The following is a 17,419-nucleotide window of genomic DNA, read 5'->3' on the forward strand; positions in this document are numbered from 1 at the left end:
AAAACATCAGGGCTGAATTTTGCAGGTTTGCTGTTGCACAGCATCTTTTATTTGTTGCTGTTTAAGCAGAATTCCTTGCAGTAGTGAGAGACTGCTCATGCTATTTGAACCATCATCCTAAAGGGAGACAAGAATAGCTTTGAAAGGATTCAGGTAGTATCTGGAAAAATACATGAGAGAGATGAAACCTGAAGATGGATTTCACAAGCTGAAAGAGAATAGATCATACTGAATTATTCATCCAGCTCCAAACATTGATTAAATCCATAGCTGGTGGCTGAGGGCTCAAGCCAACACAGATTTACAACTGAATAAAATTTAGTACCAGAAATAGTTCCATCAGTAGTGTTGCAGAGCAAGCTGCAGATTCTCCTTCTCTCATTTTTGAGATACACTCAGTTAAGATCTTATTATCATGATTATATAAGAGAGGGGGAGAAGAGGACTTACATTTTTCTAACTTTCACTTCAAAGACAAGAAATGCCTCTTTGCTTCACAAAGAGGCTTTTCTATAACATTATTTTGTTGTAATAACAGAAGTATGTAAGGCAGTATTTGCAGCTGGCTTTAAAGCCAGTTAATTATTGATCAATCAAGATGGACAGTTTGTTTAAATTCTTGAAGCTTCAACAGGAGCAGACAGCAGTTACTTTCTGTCTTTAAGCTGGCAGCATCTGAGTTGGCAATATTTGTAACTGTGAAGTATTAGGTCATAGCCATTGTAGAAAGCAGGATATCTGAGCTGATCAGTCAATAGTCTAATACGATCCAGAAAGTCATACATCCCTATGTCCTCTAAAACTCATAGAAATATAAATGTTGCACAGCTAGGCTTGACAAAATCAGACTACTCTCATGGTCTCTTCCTAATGCACAAGGCAGACCACTGCTGGTGTACCAAGCATAAATTAAATCATATCAAATGGTTTTCAGGAGATACAGGTTCTCGTTTGTGTTCTGCCTTTGGAGAGTCCTGTTAAGGGAAGCCAAGTACTGATGAAATGCCATGGGTTTGCAGGATCCTGTTTTCCTGATGACTGTTTCTTCTGAACTTTTATCTGTCAAACTGGAGGAGTAAGAGGCAGCAGAATGTCCTACAAAGTGATTTCTGTACCAGCAGAGTGCATGCATATATGTAATTCATATTGAAATGATACTTGGCATGCACAACTTTTCTGTGTTGTTTAGGGCACAAAAGTAAACAAAGAAGAGGCATCTTTGTTTTGCTTTTTTTCAAAAGAGAAATTAGAAAATGTCAGACTTGACTTGTCCATAATGCTTTCAAAGGAATGTCTAAGTCAGTTCTCCTCCTATTTCATTTGTTTTTCTATTGGCAGAATTATATTTGCTTGAATGAATCGCTCTTGATCTACTCAAGTGTGAGAACAAAACAATCTGATTCCTTTGTCTTTTCTAAATCAGCATTGTTGTGATACTCCCAGTTCTTTCAACACTTCTATGATTTTGAAAAAATATCATGGTACAAAAACTAGTCTTTTTTAATCTGTTCTGTCTTGGTCAAATTCCAAGCTTTATGTCATTTTTGTTGCTAATATTACCTCATTTCAAAATAAGGCGTGCATTTTTTCAGCTCATAACTTTCCTTAATATAATTGCTGTAATTGTACTTTAGCAAGAACACTTGAATGGTTGAGAAAAATACCTTATTAAATCTATGATAAAGTAGGGACTGAGCAATTACATGTTAGAAGGGGAAAAAATACACCAGCAACTGCACATGACAAAGGTTGCAAAGTGCCCTGATGATCTGACTGTGGCTCTCTGATTGATGAACAGCAGTAGATATGAATAAAGAGTGTGGGTGCCTTGAGCATGTCTCTGCCTTCAGAGAAGCCAGAGAAAAAGAAAAACAAAGTGCTTTGCAGAAACCCACTCTCTTGCCTGGACTGATATGCATACAAAATAAAGAATATGCATTAAACATGAGGAAGTGGAATGCAGAAAGTATATGTCCTCATATATACTCCGTTTCAGCATATTCATCCAAATTAATCCGCTGTGCTATTTCTGTACAGCCATTTAACACAGGACAAATGTGGCTGTCTCTTGACTTGTGTTCTGATGTGAACCAAATCAGGAACAATAACTGTGAAAAACTAGGAGTGGGATCCAGTCCCTTAATAACTCAGGGAGAACTGGCAGTGTCAGGTGAAAAGGTATCCAGCCACTGTGCCCAGAATTGAGCAGAGGGTTCACTACAAAGAGCAGAAAACATGCAGTGCTGATGGCAGAAGGCACCAACAATGACCTATCTGCAGCTCTGTGGCCTTGCTGAAGCAAATACTCCACCTTTCCCTAGACTCTGTGGGACAAAAATATCAAGCCCACACAACTTCAGCCTCCACAAATGTGGAAAAACTCCATAAGAATTCAGCAGAAAAGGAGAGCTTTGAGAATCTGCAGGTTCACAAGAGCCACAGTAAAACACTTCTCTTTGTAGTATCTGTATACACCATTGTCTACACTGGAAAACACTTCCAAGGAGCATTCCCTAGGAACTACATTCGTATCACCACTTACTAGGAGAGTAGCCCAGTCTTTGCAGCTTGTGTATTTTTAAGGGCTACATGGCAAATTTTGGCCAGTATAAGAAGGGAATGTGAAAAATAACAGCATACAAATTTTTAAGGTTTAGGGAAAAAAATATTGCAGAATTGTGGAGGGGCAAAGGTTTGTTTGTCTTGGTAACTGGTAAAATCAGGTGATGAAGAATTTATATTTGAACTCTTTCATGTTAAACTTTTAAAGTACCAACTGACTTCTTATATACATTCTGCTGTTTCACAGAAATCCCATGCCAATTCTTGCTAATCCCATGGAATTCTTCTGTAGAGGGCTACATTTTACCCACTGTTATAGCAATAAGTCTCCCAGTTTTCTCTCCTCCAAAAATTCCTAGAAGGAATCATAATTTTCAGCAACACATAGTTGTTTTCCATAGTTACAACCATGGGTCACACTAATTACACACTGCATCAACGACAAAAGTTCACTAACAGGAAAACAAGGTACTGAATTCACTGGACAAAAATCCACATTTGTGTTGGTAAAGAAATAATTGTATCCAGCATCTGTAGCTATGTCTATTGTACTATGTACTATTCCTTGCTACTATATTACACAGAAACATCTACCAATAATTCCTGTGTTTTAAAATGTAAACTTCATTGTGACTCAAGGAAATGGAGGATAAGTTTTCGCAACTGCTGTATGTCAGCAACTGAAGACCAGTTCCTGACAGTTTTTTGATCAATATTTTTCCACTGCTACGTCCTTCTGAAATTACAGATAAATCTTATTAAAAAACCCACATTGGATATTTCTTCTATTGCATTTTCCTATTTGTAAAGCTGTCTGGAAAATTCCTTTCCTTTTTAGTCTAGGATGTTTCTGTGTTTTATTTTTATCTGACACAAATGTCCCAAAACTTAAAAGTAGCTGCTTTTATCAATGCATGGTCATTAAGAAGCATCACACCAAAATAAACAGCATGCTTTCAGTTGCATCCTACCTTAAAACTCAAGAGCCAAAGCAACTTTTAGACCATCACAATGCAGTGGACAGCTCTTGTTCTCTTGCATTCTCTACTCCTTAGTTCTTTTGGTATGACCTGGAAGACGATCCCACAGGAAGTTATCCTAGAGCAAGTCAATGGTCCTCTAAGAATTTCTATGTGGAACATGGCCCTTTTTTGCATGGTCACAGCTCAAGGAGGAGATCAGCACACTGTAGTGCAGCCCTGTAATCCAAGAAGCTCTTCTGTCTGCAATGAGATCAAAGGTATCTTGACTTGGGCATTTAGAAATCCAGAGACTGATTAAAATTCTGGAATATTCTGACAACAGCTGCTTTAAGCAGAAGTTACCAGATGGTAATATTTGTGTGGGTACCACGTCATCTGGCAAGGAACAAGCTAATGATGCACAAAATGCTTTGATACTCAGCCTTCAAGCAGTAAACTTAAAGTGATATGAGGCCATACAAGGACTCATCTACACTGCTCTGCAATTATGCATGACATAAATAATTTTTACCAGTACAAGTGCACTGGTAAGGAGGCACACAGTTACTTGGCACATAACGCTTGTTGGTATTAAAATGAGTGTCATTCTTCAAAATGACTAATATTTGTGAACTTCTGTGTAAATTTGCAGGAAGCTATAGATCATATTTTAGATATATTGCAGTTGGGATGGTGGGTGTTTGGAACATAAAAATCCAGCATTCATGTGAAGAGTAAAGCACAGGCCTCTTTCAGTCATATTTTGGAAGTGGAACACAATCACAGCTTAAAACCCCAAAAGCAATCAAGCCCGTCAAATTTAAGGAGAACCACTGGAAAACTCAGGAAATACTATTTATATGGGGATATCTTCAACACAGACAAGACTAGAGCTGTTCCCTGCAAAGAACAATTTTGTGTTTCAAGGCAGCTGGTTTCAGAGCTATCTGCTCTATGTATATGTATAAGAGGCTCTGATTCAACTCCTTTGATATGAATTACATGATTGATAACAGAAAAATGACAGAAAAAGTAAGTGGATTTCTTGCACTGGTCTTGCAATGATGTGTGAAAACTCTGAAGGCTCAATGCATCAATTTCTTGGGTTTTTTTATTTACTGAAGAAATCCAGGGAGCATTGCTCATGCAGAAGTAAAAGTATCAGCATCTATTTAACTATGTGCTATTTCAAGAAATACATGGTTGTGGTCTGCATTTCAATTCTTACTCCAGAGTTCACACATCCTATTTGTAACTAACCTGGCTATGGAAAATACAAAACTAAAAATAGACCTTCACACGCACCTTGATTTCACTCTTTCATTTGATCCTTGAGCACTTGCACTACAAAAATGAGAACCTATTTAAAGTATATACTTTTACACATCAGGGCTCAGTTGGAATCTCTCTGAAAATCATGTTGAACAGGTAGCCTGCTGATTTAAATTGCAGTGTTGAAACCCTTATAAAAGAACACAAAATAATACTGAGTGATTAGTTCAACATTCTTTTGTGCTTGAAAGCTCTGAATTTGGGAATTTTGTTTGTTCTACAGAAAAATGTAGCTGGCTTGCTTTGAAATAAATAATTTATTTCTCATAAAAATTTACTTTTTGTAAAATACAAGAAGTCTTCTGACAAACAACCAAACCTTGACCAAGGTCAGATAAATTAAGTTCATTAATATATACCTCTATAAAGCACAAATATATTACTTATTACTGTTATTACTTCTCTCAGGAAAGAGTCCTTCAGCTATGAATCTGCTGTAGAATCAACCATTTAAAACAAATGAGACTAAAATTCACTATAGATGCTCTAAATCTGTTACTGGTCTGTGACTCTGGTGGTCATCCTTTGTTCCTCTATTTTGCTATTTAGGACTTCTGAGAAAGTAATTAGAGTGATAATTGTTGTCCTCAGAAATTTAAGACAGAATAATTACATCAAATTGTATAAAATTATTTGTGTATTTTTTTATTTGTTCTGTTGGATGATTTCTCCAGGACAACTATTATATTCAATATCCTCAGTATATTAGCATCCTGCAGTAATGTATTTAGGTTGGGCATGTTTATTATATTTATTAACCAAAGGACAAAAATAACAGAATGAGATGTAATAGAACACATACATCTTCTGTGCAGTTAGCAAGCAATGTATTTAATTGTTTCTCATTCATATTTGTTGATTTAACTGGAAATCAACAAAGGATTCTAAATTCAATACAATTTACTTAATACAGACCAAATTCTGTTCCAGAGGTTTGAGCAACCCTGAACTTTAAGAACTACTGTAGCCTCATGAGTTTCTGCAGCAACGGTGAGGAATTCCACCTAGAATGTATCTGGATGTCTGCACTGGAAAGAGAGATATGTCCTGCACAGCCCTGGGTCCATCAGCAAGGGACAGTCACATCATGTCCTGCCTACCTGTTGTGTGGGGTTCTGACACATTGGGAAGCCTGGACCATGTTCTCCCTTCTTCTTCCCGACACCTGAGGTGTGTGAGAAGATCTTGTGCAAGAGTGCAAAGCCAGAATCCAGCCGTGCTGTTTGGAATGAGCTGGGGAGTAGGCAAGAGTAAACAAGAGCTACAACTCACCCAAAATGCCGACGGCACAAGGCCAGGGTCTTAGCACCAGCTGAGGCTATGAGCGCCTGAGGTCACCACTGCTGCCCACCACTCCTGAAGTGAAACTGTTAGCTCAGGGATGTGGAAGAGTGCCACACAGCATAGCCTCTTGCTGTACACAGAGGGGAAAGTGTGCAACTCCCAAAAGCTTCCATATCTACCCAGACTAATGAGACAGTCAGCTCAGCACCTGAGTACCTGTCTTTGAGAACTGACACGAGTATGCATACGGAACAGAGTACAAGAACAGCATAAACAAGCATCATCTTTCTTGGCAGACCCTCACAGATTTATCTCACCACTTATCTCACAGATTTATCTGTCATCATTTTACCATGACTTACTTCATCAACACTTCTAATTTCCCCAGAGCCGGGTCTAAACCACAAAATTCACACACAGCTTCGAATTGCCCTGAATTTTCGGATTAAGAGATATGCCAGAAATTTTATTTTCCCATAGCCGGGAAATTATTCTTACAAAGCAATAGTCCTCTCCAGTCCAAATACAGTAAGTGAGCACAAACTTGATTCTTCTGTCTGCAATTGTACAATTATGCTTTTCCTATGTTGTTTATTTGTCATGATTTCACTTTGATCACATCTGTATACTGGAGTATTCAGCTGGTGGAACCACTGGCTTTCTTTTTGAATAGTGGATAACGAGAGATGAAAGTAGAGAAAATGTGTATCCGACATAACACTGGAATTTGGATACATGATAAAATATCTAAAATGCTGAAGGATCTTATGACTTAAGTAGCTGTTTTGTCTCCTTAATCATCTCAGGACCTTAAGTGCTACATAGAGCTGGGGCTGGAGACAACACAAAGAGTCATTTAGACCAAGCATTGCAGTCTTCAAATAAAACATGGATGAAAATTGTAGAAACTCTGGAAGTCATCCTACTGTCATTAAAACAAATCACAAAATTATTGCAAGAGAGGGAGCAGGAGCCAGCTATCTGATAGGTTATTAAATACTGAGCCCTATTTAAAAGTATGTAATATCTTCAATACTCAATCTTCAAAGCAATTTGTCATACATTATCCAGTTAACCTTCATAATATAGGAATTGTTTCTACATTTTGAAAATAGAGTAACTAGGGGTAAATTAACAATCCTCAAGCAAAAGTGGGGTAACTGTGCCTCAGGAGCTGCCTCATTCTTTCTGGCTCTGAGTAAATGTCAGTATTAAGATTTAAAAACAGAATTTCTTGGCTTTTCTTCTCCGGACAATATCCAAAACACTGTGTCACTTTCTGTGGTGCATGAAAACAGACTTAAAATAACACCAGCATCTTCCACCTTGTACTATGTATATCCCTTACTTTTAAAAATATTTCATGTAACTCTATCCAAGCTCCACAGAAAGAACCCATGATCTGAATCAGAAAGTACCAAGTATAGAACTCCCCAAGGTCATACCCTCACTAGCATTTTGCACCTGCACTATACTGCCTGCAAAAATAGTTACCCCATAGGCTAACTTCTGGAGAAATTCCTGGTTTTGTTGTTAGGATACAACAATATCAAAGTCACATAAGGCTTGCCAACCGTTTGATCATCTCTTTACACCCTGTGGGCAGAAAACAAGTACAATTAATGCAGCTCAATCCCTTAAGTCAAAACTGCAGAGATCCAAGAATTTCATATTTTTCTAATAGCAAATCCGTCTTTAACCCACAGCACTGCAACATGAATTGAATATAGAGTAGATATAATGCCCTAATAAATATTCTAGATTATCATTTCAATTACTTTTACTACCTTAACAACAAAGAAAAAATTAATAAAATAACTGCAGGATTAAGTAGTTACTGTCTAATGTTTCCAGTCTTATTATGATTTATGCAAACACATTACAGGTACTTACACATCCCAGTTCTCAGAAAAGGCAAATGAAACCTATCTTTGTTCAAAAACAACATTTTATAACAGGAAAGATTCCTAGTGATGCACAGGTCCTAACAAAACCAGCAACTGGATAGAATAGAGGCAGTGTGGTCCTAAAAGACATTTAGCAAATGGGATTTCCATGTCAATCTGGGTCTGCAATTTTTAGATGACACCACCTAGCCCTCTGCAAGAATAGGCATGTTGGGATGTTGGATATTCTCTCAGTTTTTTGACCAAGTGTCTTCAGGTGAACATAACCATGGGACTCTCAGAGTTTTTTATTTTTCTTATCTCTGTTATCAAATACAAACCCAACTTCAGCATGAAGCTGCTATTACCAATTCAGACAATAAGTGTCATTTAAATTACTTGGTTTATGCTCTCTTTACACCAGTAAGTTGTATTAAAACATGTCTTTTAAATTGGTGTATTCCATGTATTGTTTAAAGCCTCTGATTCTAATAATTTTATCCACTTCAAGATCCTTTTATAGTTTCCTGTAGGTAAACAGGATTTAGCACAAAAAAGGGTCCAACTCCAAATATAGATGGTTGTGTTTTGCAGTGTTTGTTACCACATTAATTTCCTGCATTCCTGTTCCAACATGAATATAATTTCCCAGTGCAGAGAAGCCTCAATTGTAGACAGTTGACAGAGATCAGCCTCAGGCCATGAGTACTCTGGAAGAGAAATGTTATTCCTTCCTTGGAGACTCGTGCCATTTCTGGAAAGAAGGTTGATTTGTCAGCATACAAATGAGGATGTTAAGTATACTTCTTGGAGCAGGCATACCTGAAATTTTTCCAGGGATAGCAAAGATTATACTTTCCCTGGTACCAGTGCTGGAATTATTTATTTTCAGAAGCAAGGGAATGAGGAGTGATCACACTTTGAGGATTGATCAGTTCTTCTTCCTACTATCACCAAATATTTCCAGACTCTTCCGCTTGCTCTTGTCAGGCTGATGGCTCTCTTTATCCCCCTATTTAAAATTTTGAGTGAGGAATGAATGTTTTATCGCTGTCATGAAGGAGTGATTGCACAGGGAGTAGAGAAGGGAACACAAATGAAGGAAAAAAGGTGTGTGGGTAGGTTTGGGTTTGGTTCCCTATCTACACAATAGTCCATAAAGATTAATGGCACTGCAGCATTTCATAGCACATATTGCCACGTGTAGAGTTAAATAATTTTTTTTTTTAATTTGGAAACTTAACAATCAGCAAGAATGCTGGCTGGCAGTACAGAGCAGCTCCTTCATCCAAGGAAGAATTCACATCTCCAGAAGGACATATTCCTTCTGCTGTCAGTGAGCCATTTTCTACTTTGTGCCAAAGTGTCTGCAGAAGTCTGTCAGTCAAGACAAAACACATAGACTCAAAAACTTGGCCATGCGATTCCTCACAGTCTGCTACAGACCCGAGAGCAAGCCAGACAGCATCTGTGGAGGATACAGGAGGAAAGGTGACCTGCAGTTCACCAGCGGGTGTGAACAGATAGGAGAGATGTATCGATTCTGCTGTTCTCGCTACATCTCACCCCCACACCCACGTTCACACACATCCACACCAAACCTTGCTGAAACCCCCAATGCAACGTGGTGCACTGCATCCTTTGCACATTCATTCAGGACACTCCTGGGATGATGCCTACCCATCCTCCTTGCACAGCATCCTACATGGGACTGTCCCTCCCTCACACTGCCACTGTTACAGTTCCAGCCTGTCCTCAGCCCTCCTGCTTTTCTCAGTCCCTGTGCAGGTATCACTGTATCATTGCAATTGCCCCAAGGCAGCCGTTCTTACCTTCACATCTTGCACCAGGGTCCTCACCAGCAGCAGCTGACACAGATCGTGTGACTCATGGTCACAAGCCTATGTATATCCTATGTGGTGCTGGTTTGGTTGGGAAGAAGCTTTGGTTGGAAACAGAAGAGCGAAGAGACAAAGATGGATGCACCATTCATCTCTCAGATATGACTGGAGATACATGTTGCTGCAACAGATTTACAAGCAGACCAACACTTTTTTTCAATTTGTTTTCAGTGCTCAGAGTTATTTTTGGCCAAGAATGCTATTCTTTGAGTGTCTGAGCTCCTCTGGAGGCTTCTTCTTCCTGTGAACCGTGGACTGGTTCACTGAGCAGCCTCCAAGTCCTGTGTGGTAAGCTATCAGTTCCAAGAAGAATGAGTCAAGTGTTTGCCCACATGAAATTCATTCCCTGTTATTTTAGGAAGAGGCAGAGAGGCTCATAACTCATTCTCATCATTGCTGGGAAGCAGTCACCAGGTCTCTTGCACAATGCATTGAACTGTGCTTTCATAGTGATTTAGGCAATATAATGTTGCAGCCAAGGTAACACATGACATGGCAATGCCATGGAATGTGCCCTTGCTAACAAAAATTAAATATTTCAGCAGATATCCCCTCTCTTCAACAAGGATCATCCATCTACATCCATACTGAGATTTGTTGAAAATACTGTAAAACAGACACATCTAATTATTTTTAACTTGTTAATGAAATAATTGTATTACTAACAATGACGGTAATAATTGGAATTCTTACTAATATCATTAATTAAATCTCATGTATGTCTATCAACATTTATATTTCTTGTTTTTCCTTTGAATGTGAAGGGCTTGGAATCACTGGATCATGAGTTTTATTTTGGAAAAATGAAGCTCAGTCTGCAAACCTATATTTGATCTTGTTTTTTTTCTAAAATAGGCTGAATCTGTGTTCATCCTTCCTTTCACTGTGCAGATGTATCTTCTGCAGTAAACAAAGAAAAGCAATACTCAGCAGAGTCTCAGGTGAAGATGTTAAATCCTCCACTTCAAGCCTAACTTGACACAGGGCCTAAAGATACTCTACCAGACTGAACATTTCTATCTTGAGTGCCACTCCAGACACAAATTTCCTGCAGTGCTCTGTATGGCTCGTCGATGGGTTCATCCAGGCTGAGGTACTTCATCACCATAATGCCTAATTACCTTCATGACTTCAGGACCTGTAAAATCTACCAGCTCTGCCTACAAAGTCTGTATCATGAGTTGAAGGTACTGATGGGTTACCCTCAAACAGGTTTAAAGAGCAGACTTCTTGTACCAGCTCCCAAATCCTGCCTTCTCTTACAGTGTTGCATTCAGCTGTGTAGTTTCCTATGAAGGCTCAAGGCACAGTGGCTGCTCTACAGATCTGTGATGAACCAGTAAAAGGCACAGAATAAAATGTCATGCAAAACCAGAGTGGCAAGTGGTCACTGTAGCTGAGATTGAAGTTAAATTTACTTCTAAATCTTCTCTGTCAACAAGTTATTTCAGGCTTGCCTCTATATTTTTATCCTTCCTGCTGTTTTGAGTTTCTGGATCATTACTGCAGATTAATGAGAAATATATTTGTAAGATAGACTTCCTCCCAGTGGTTGGAAACGTGTATTTTAGAAACTTGTTCCTCTACCAGTTTATTTCAGTAAGAATTAAGGTTTCCAAGAAACAAACCAGGCTATTTATATATTATATGATAAATAGTAAGGATAGATTTTACTTTTTAAATTTCAGCAAAAACAAGAGCAACTTATAACTGTGTCATGAAGGTGTAGTCTGGAGAAAAATGAGCAGATGTGAGTACATTTCTAAGTACCCATCAGTTTAGCTTGGTGATGAGTGAGAACGTAGATTTTTACATTCCATGTGAAAAAAAGAAGATGCTGGAATAATCTCAGCAACATCTTAATTCTGCAGCCTTTATGGTGTGCTTGGAGTTGCAATATGTACAATCTCCACTTGAAGAAGTAAAAGTAAAGAAGTAAAAGAAATAAAGAAGTAAAACAAGTAAAACCTGTACTTTAGGGAGCCCCTTAGGAGAAAGGTCTCCCCCCTGAGTGATAATTGTATATGGCAACCCCAGCCAATAATACTTTTCAATTCTAATAACTTGAATCTCACATTGGTTCAAATGTGGTCAAATTCTTCTTAGCATTCTTTGCTAATGTGACCACTTCGCAATGTGAGAGGTATGTTGGTTAAACTCATGTGACTGCAGCTTCCTGGAAAGAAAATCTAGAATAATAAAGCCACAGACAACTACAGAGAAAACTTCAAACACATCATCATGCACCCAGCTTTTAACAATATCCACTGAATGAAACATAGAGTGAAAGAAAGCAGAGAACAAAAGGATAATAATCTGAATTCATATGAAAATCCCACAGATGCATTAAGATTGCTGAAAATTGGGATTATATAGTTAGGTCTGATAGTTATCGTTCTGAAAATCAGGTTCTAAAGCCTCTAAGGGGTTTTTGCAGCACCACTGCATTTGAAGTTTTAGACCTGATGTCTTTTTTTACTCCAGGATTGTTCTCCCTATTTGGATTAGCCCTATACACCAAGATGGTGACTAACAAATACAGCAAGCCAGATAGAAAATCTCTTCAGACCTCTTTTGGGGATTCAGCAACAGGAAGACTGACACAGATTGGTTTACAATTTAAAGTGTAATGACATCACACTTCTGCCTTCCTTACCAATTTTTTTGGATTTACCATGTGCAAGTAGGGAAAAATTCTGTGGTGTTGATCTGTTTGTGCTTTTAAGACAGAGGATAGGGGGACAGGAAAGCAGATAGGAGGGAAGAAGGGAGGGAGAAAGGGCAAGCTGGTTAATGTTTTTCTTTCAGCTTGTTTTTTATGAGTCACACCACTAAGTATTTGCATTAGCAGGTCTCCTGCTGCTGCTAGATCATTCAACTGTTTGTTTAGTCACTACGCCTCTTGAAAAGTCCAGCAACACTGAATTTTTATACATCTTCCTTGTATTTTACTAATTAATTAAATCTTTAAGAAACAAAATGTTCCCATCACTGCGCTACCTGTAGTAGTAGCAGTCCTTCCAGTCTCAGTGCTATTACTCACTCAAATAAAAGGTTACAGAACCAGACCAATATTTATTACTACTTCTTTATATGTTGTCTCCTGACTAAATTGTACCCAAAAAAGTGAAAATAACAACATAACTAGAATGTCACAATAATCAAGTTTAAAGCTTCTTATTCCCACTTGTGAATTGAAATAAAAAGTTGCTTAATCTTGAACAACATTTGCAAACCCAAACACTGCGTATAACTTTGACCAAATCACTTTGAAAGAGTTCTATTTATTGCTTTCTTTAGGTGTGAGACAAACATAGCTCAGAAACATATCAAATCTGTTATATACAGTAAGATTGAGATTGCCTCACTCTTGCAAAATAGGGTCTTCCAAAAAATCTTGTTACTGAGTTTTACAAAAGTAGGGCTGCAAGCAAAACTCTGCCATGGTCAGCATGAAGAGAAGCTGCTAAGTCTAATTAAAGAAAAGGAAGAAAGAACAGCAGACAGCTTATTTTGTCTTTATGAGGATAACCTGCAATTTTCTGTTTGATCTCCTTACTCTCTTGCTTATTCCTCAGCATTCTGAATTTCTTTAATAGTTGTCTTTCAACAAACCTTTTTTTTTATTATTTTCAAGGGTGCCAGCATAAGATATGCTAATTAAATACAAACGACAAACCTGCCCTAGCTGAAAAGGCAATAAAAGCATACAAACTCACCTGTTCACAGAGAAGGATAGTTCAGACTAGAGATCCACTTTATGAGAGAGGGTCCCAAGAGGAGAGTTTGTAGAGGAAGCTCTTCAAAATAGCTGTATATCTTCTACATAAGATGTTTGTTTTGGTTTTCCTCCTCTTTAATCAAAACAATGACTGATGGGAGAAAAGTAGGTGTTTAAAGGATGAAAAAGCCTTGTCTTGACTGTAAAAGAAACAGCACACTAAGAGCAACTTTTCTTGATTCCAGGCATGTGATCTAGGCAACTTTCTAGTTCGACCCCAAACGGTGCCTGTGGATAAATGATATCCTCTTACTTATGACATCTGTTCCCTGTGTGAATTCGGACATGCGTGTCCTGACTTCAATAACAAAAATGCTTTTTTTTTAGCTACTTGTTATTCTTGCTACACCAACATAACTGAGAGAGTATGAGCTATAGCTCCTGTCTATCATCAACAGAACTATGGGATAATTAGAGGACTACTCAGTTATTTCAATGCAAATTAACTGCCTAGGTGAAATTTAAAACATAGCTTGCTCTTCAGAACGTTTGTCACTTGTAGTTATCTGCTAGAAGACAAGAAGTTAGAAGACAAAAATGTCTAGTTGCCTGATTTCATTAATCTGTAGACTTTTAGGTAGAGAGTCTGTCTTCCACTTGCCATTGGGGCATATTTTGTGAAGTGACTGAAAACATTGAACGATTCTCTGAAGCTGGAAGTTTAACCTCTCTCCTGTACAATTTCTGTTTCATTCTTGATCCATTCTTGCCCTCTATGCCACTTGGGCTGAAGATGGTCTTCAGAGAGGGGACTTCTAGGACGACTCTGGAACAACAGGGCACTCTCTACATAAACAATGGTAAGGCAATGCAACAATTTGTGTTCTGCTTATACTGTTCGACTTATACTGTTTTCCGGAGCATGGCATTGATGTTTAAACCTCATTAGGTATACAAAAGGAGCACCAATGACCAGTATGTTCTACTCAGAGTGCCCTTCCTCTCCTCTTACTCTACAGTAGGTGAAACCCACTGGCTAAAACAAAGCTGTTCCCCTCCAGTGGCTCAGGCACAATGAATAAGAGTGTACTATAACTACCTATTATAACTGTATATAACCTATAACTGTACTACTATATAACTATAATATTAACTAAAATACTCCTTCAGGTGAAGAGCTAAAACACTATCTGGGTTCTGAAAATGCTAGATTTAGTCCCTGCTAACAATCCCATGAAGAATTTGTTTAAAATTTACATGAGCCTATGCTGTTGCTTTGCTTATGGTATAACATTTTTGCCTGATCCCATGACCTGTGTTCTTACCACTGAGGTCTCTTCAGTTCCAGCTCTGCATTGTCACACAGCTTCTTACCATCTTCTTCAGGAGCTGCATGATCTGACAGGGAGTGGACTCAGAGTTCTGGATAAACACATTTTTTAAAAACTGCAGGAAATATCAAGGTAGTGCTCACGTGAGGCCTAATTTATCCTCTGGTCACTTAATGCAGATAATGGAGGCTGGTTATAGAGTGTGCGTGCCCTGGGCTATACGCTGGTTCATTACACACACGTGGCTCCCTTTAAATTTAATGTGAATTTAACGTACCAAGGAAAGAGAGGACATACCCTTCAGGGTGAGTGCACGCTCTCAAAAAAGCTAATGAACTCCCACAATAATGCCTGTTTCTGAGATTGCTCTAAAGAGTAAATATTGATAACTAAGCACTTTTATGTCTGATACATATGCTTCAAGTGTTCATCTCAATCAATAGCTCTTTATATTGCCAACATTACTCTGAACATTAAATGTGCGGGGGGCATTCCTGCTTCCCAAATCTTGGGGATTTTTGTGACACCTTCAGTGAGACGCCTTGTTCAGAAGGGCACCAAGGCACAGCCCTCGCAGGGCCTCCTGACAGTCAATATTGCACTTCTGGTCACTTTAGCTACACTCACACCTCAGCCTTTTGGTACAGGTGCCCCTCTGGGCTTGTCCCGGGCCGCCTGAGGGGCTGAACCCCGCCTTGGAGCCCCGAATGTTCAATATTCCAAGCGGGCACTTCCCATCCGCATCCCTCGGCCGCCCGCGTGTGATCTCTGAGCCGCACACGCTCCGCAGCCTCTGCTGCAGAGCGAGACCCGCTCTCGCCTCTAAAAATAGCTCGGCTGAGCTATAAATAGCAGCGCCTGGAGCGGCTCCGAAGTGCCCCCGCCAACGCCGCCGCTGCTGCTGCTGCTGCTGCGGGGGGAGAGCGCCCGCGGGAAGGGCCTGGGGGGAAGGGAGGATGGGTGGGTGGGTGGAGGGATGGAGGGATGGATGGATGGATGGATGGATGGATGGATGGATGGATGCATGGATGCATGGATGCATGGATGGATGGATGGATGGATGGATGGATGGGAGGGCGTGCGTGGATGGCGGCGGGGCAGCGAGGCAGGGGCAGCACGGCCGGGGCAGGACAAGGCGCTCCTTCCCAGGCGGATCACGGCCGGGGTGCTGCTGTGTGAGGCTGGCGCCGCGGCACCTTGGCTCCCTCCTTCCCTGCGTTCCTCCTCGGCCTGCGAGGTACCGCGGGTGCTCCCCGGGCAGCTGAGCCGGGAGCAGAGCCCTTCCAGGGATGCCCAGTGACAGCGGGGCCATGGGCACACACGGGGACACGGCGGGCACCTCTGCACACCGGGAATCCCTTCCCGCCGGCAGGATGACAGAGCACAGCGCAGGTTGCCCGGGGAGTGTCCCTCCTAGGAGACATTCAAAAGCCACCTGGCCATGAGCCTCCAGCTCTGGGTGGCCCTGCTTGAGCAGGCGGTTGGACCTGACAACCTCCAGAGGCTCCTTCCCACCTCAGCTGCCCTATGATCCTGTGATACCCTGCAGAGCCTCCCTCGGAAGCAGCAGAGCTGAGCATCCTCCTTCACGTAAGGCTTCCAGGACTGAGCTAAAATTTAATCAGAGCTTTCTAGTCTGGTGTGTTGCTGGTGCTCATGGCTTTGTGGTGGGGAAGGTCTCTCAGGGCAAGCTTTGATTGCAGCTCGCAGGCCTCCAGCGGAGAGCTGCCGGTGCCTTAAGAGAGCGAGCAGCAGGGAATTGCATTTCATACCTCCTCCTTTCAGTTCTGACGTGCTTTCTGCAAGGAACAGCAGGGCTCCCCTACTATGCTCTATGATCTCGCTCTGTTAACTAATTTCGCCTTGTAACAGGAATGCTCTTGCTTGCACAGTGAAAATAAAAAAATAGGAAGAGTCCTCTGTCAGTAGTCTGTTGGCTTCATGGTGCTGTAGTTTTAAACAATGTCATTTTCTCCTACTGAATGCTCCGCTTGCTTTCTGATCTGAGTCTTGCACTATTTGAGAAGATAAGAAAGAGCAAATAAAAATCAGAAAACTCTCCCACACCAGTGTAGGTCATTTACCGAGAAGAAGAGCTGAGTGTCCATGATGAGGCCAGCCAGTGTTTTGCTGCAGTAGCTCGATAAGTGCCATGTTACAAATGTTCATGCATCTGAGGATACTCGGACCTCCTTCAGAAGGATTCATTGTAATCAACTACATGTTCTTTAATTAACTGCTAGCAGAAAGCAGCTTTTTTCAGAAAATAAGTTTAGCTGCAACAGTCCAGCATTGCTGCACATTTTGAAGAGCTCATTTTCTTAAGTCGTTAGCAGTCAACAAAGGCCCTTTCAGCCAAGCCCTCGTGTTATTTGAAGAAACTACTTGAGTACATAGCTTTGGAATACAAGATAAAGGTGTGGCCTTTCTGTTGCTCTCA

General features: G+C 40.2%; 2 protein-coding genes across 2 annotated transcripts in view; one reads left to right on the forward strand and one right to left on the reverse strand.

Annotated features, from left to right (window-relative positions):
* Positions 1-13,747, reverse strand: part of KCNK2 (potassium two pore domain channel subfamily K member 2) — a 127,273-nt gene extending 113,526 nt beyond the window's left edge. Inside the window, exon 1 of the mRNA XM_085054823.1 lies at positions 13,647-13,747. The gene's annotated coding sequence lies outside the window, so the exon portion shown is untranslated. The remainder of the gene's footprint in view (positions 1-13,646) is intronic.
* A 2,597-nt stretch (positions 13,748-16,344) lies between these two features.
* LOC146439229 (spermatogenesis-associated protein 7 homolog) overlaps positions 16,345-17,419 on the forward strand; it is a 47,005-nt gene continuing 45,930 nt past the window's right edge. Inside the window, exon 1 of the mRNA XM_085054828.1 lies at positions 16,345-16,569. The gene's annotated coding sequence lies outside the window, so the exon portion shown is untranslated. The remainder of the gene's footprint in view (positions 16,570-17,419) is intronic.

The sequence above is a fragment of the Lichenostomus cassidix genome, chromosome 3 (assembly GCF_008360975.1).
Source record: "Lichenostomus cassidix isolate B80296 chromosome 3, HeHo_3.0, whole genome shotgun sequence".
NCBI classification, from domain to species: Eukaryota; Metazoa; Chordata; class Aves; order Passeriformes; family Meliphagidae; genus Lichenostomus; species Lichenostomus cassidix.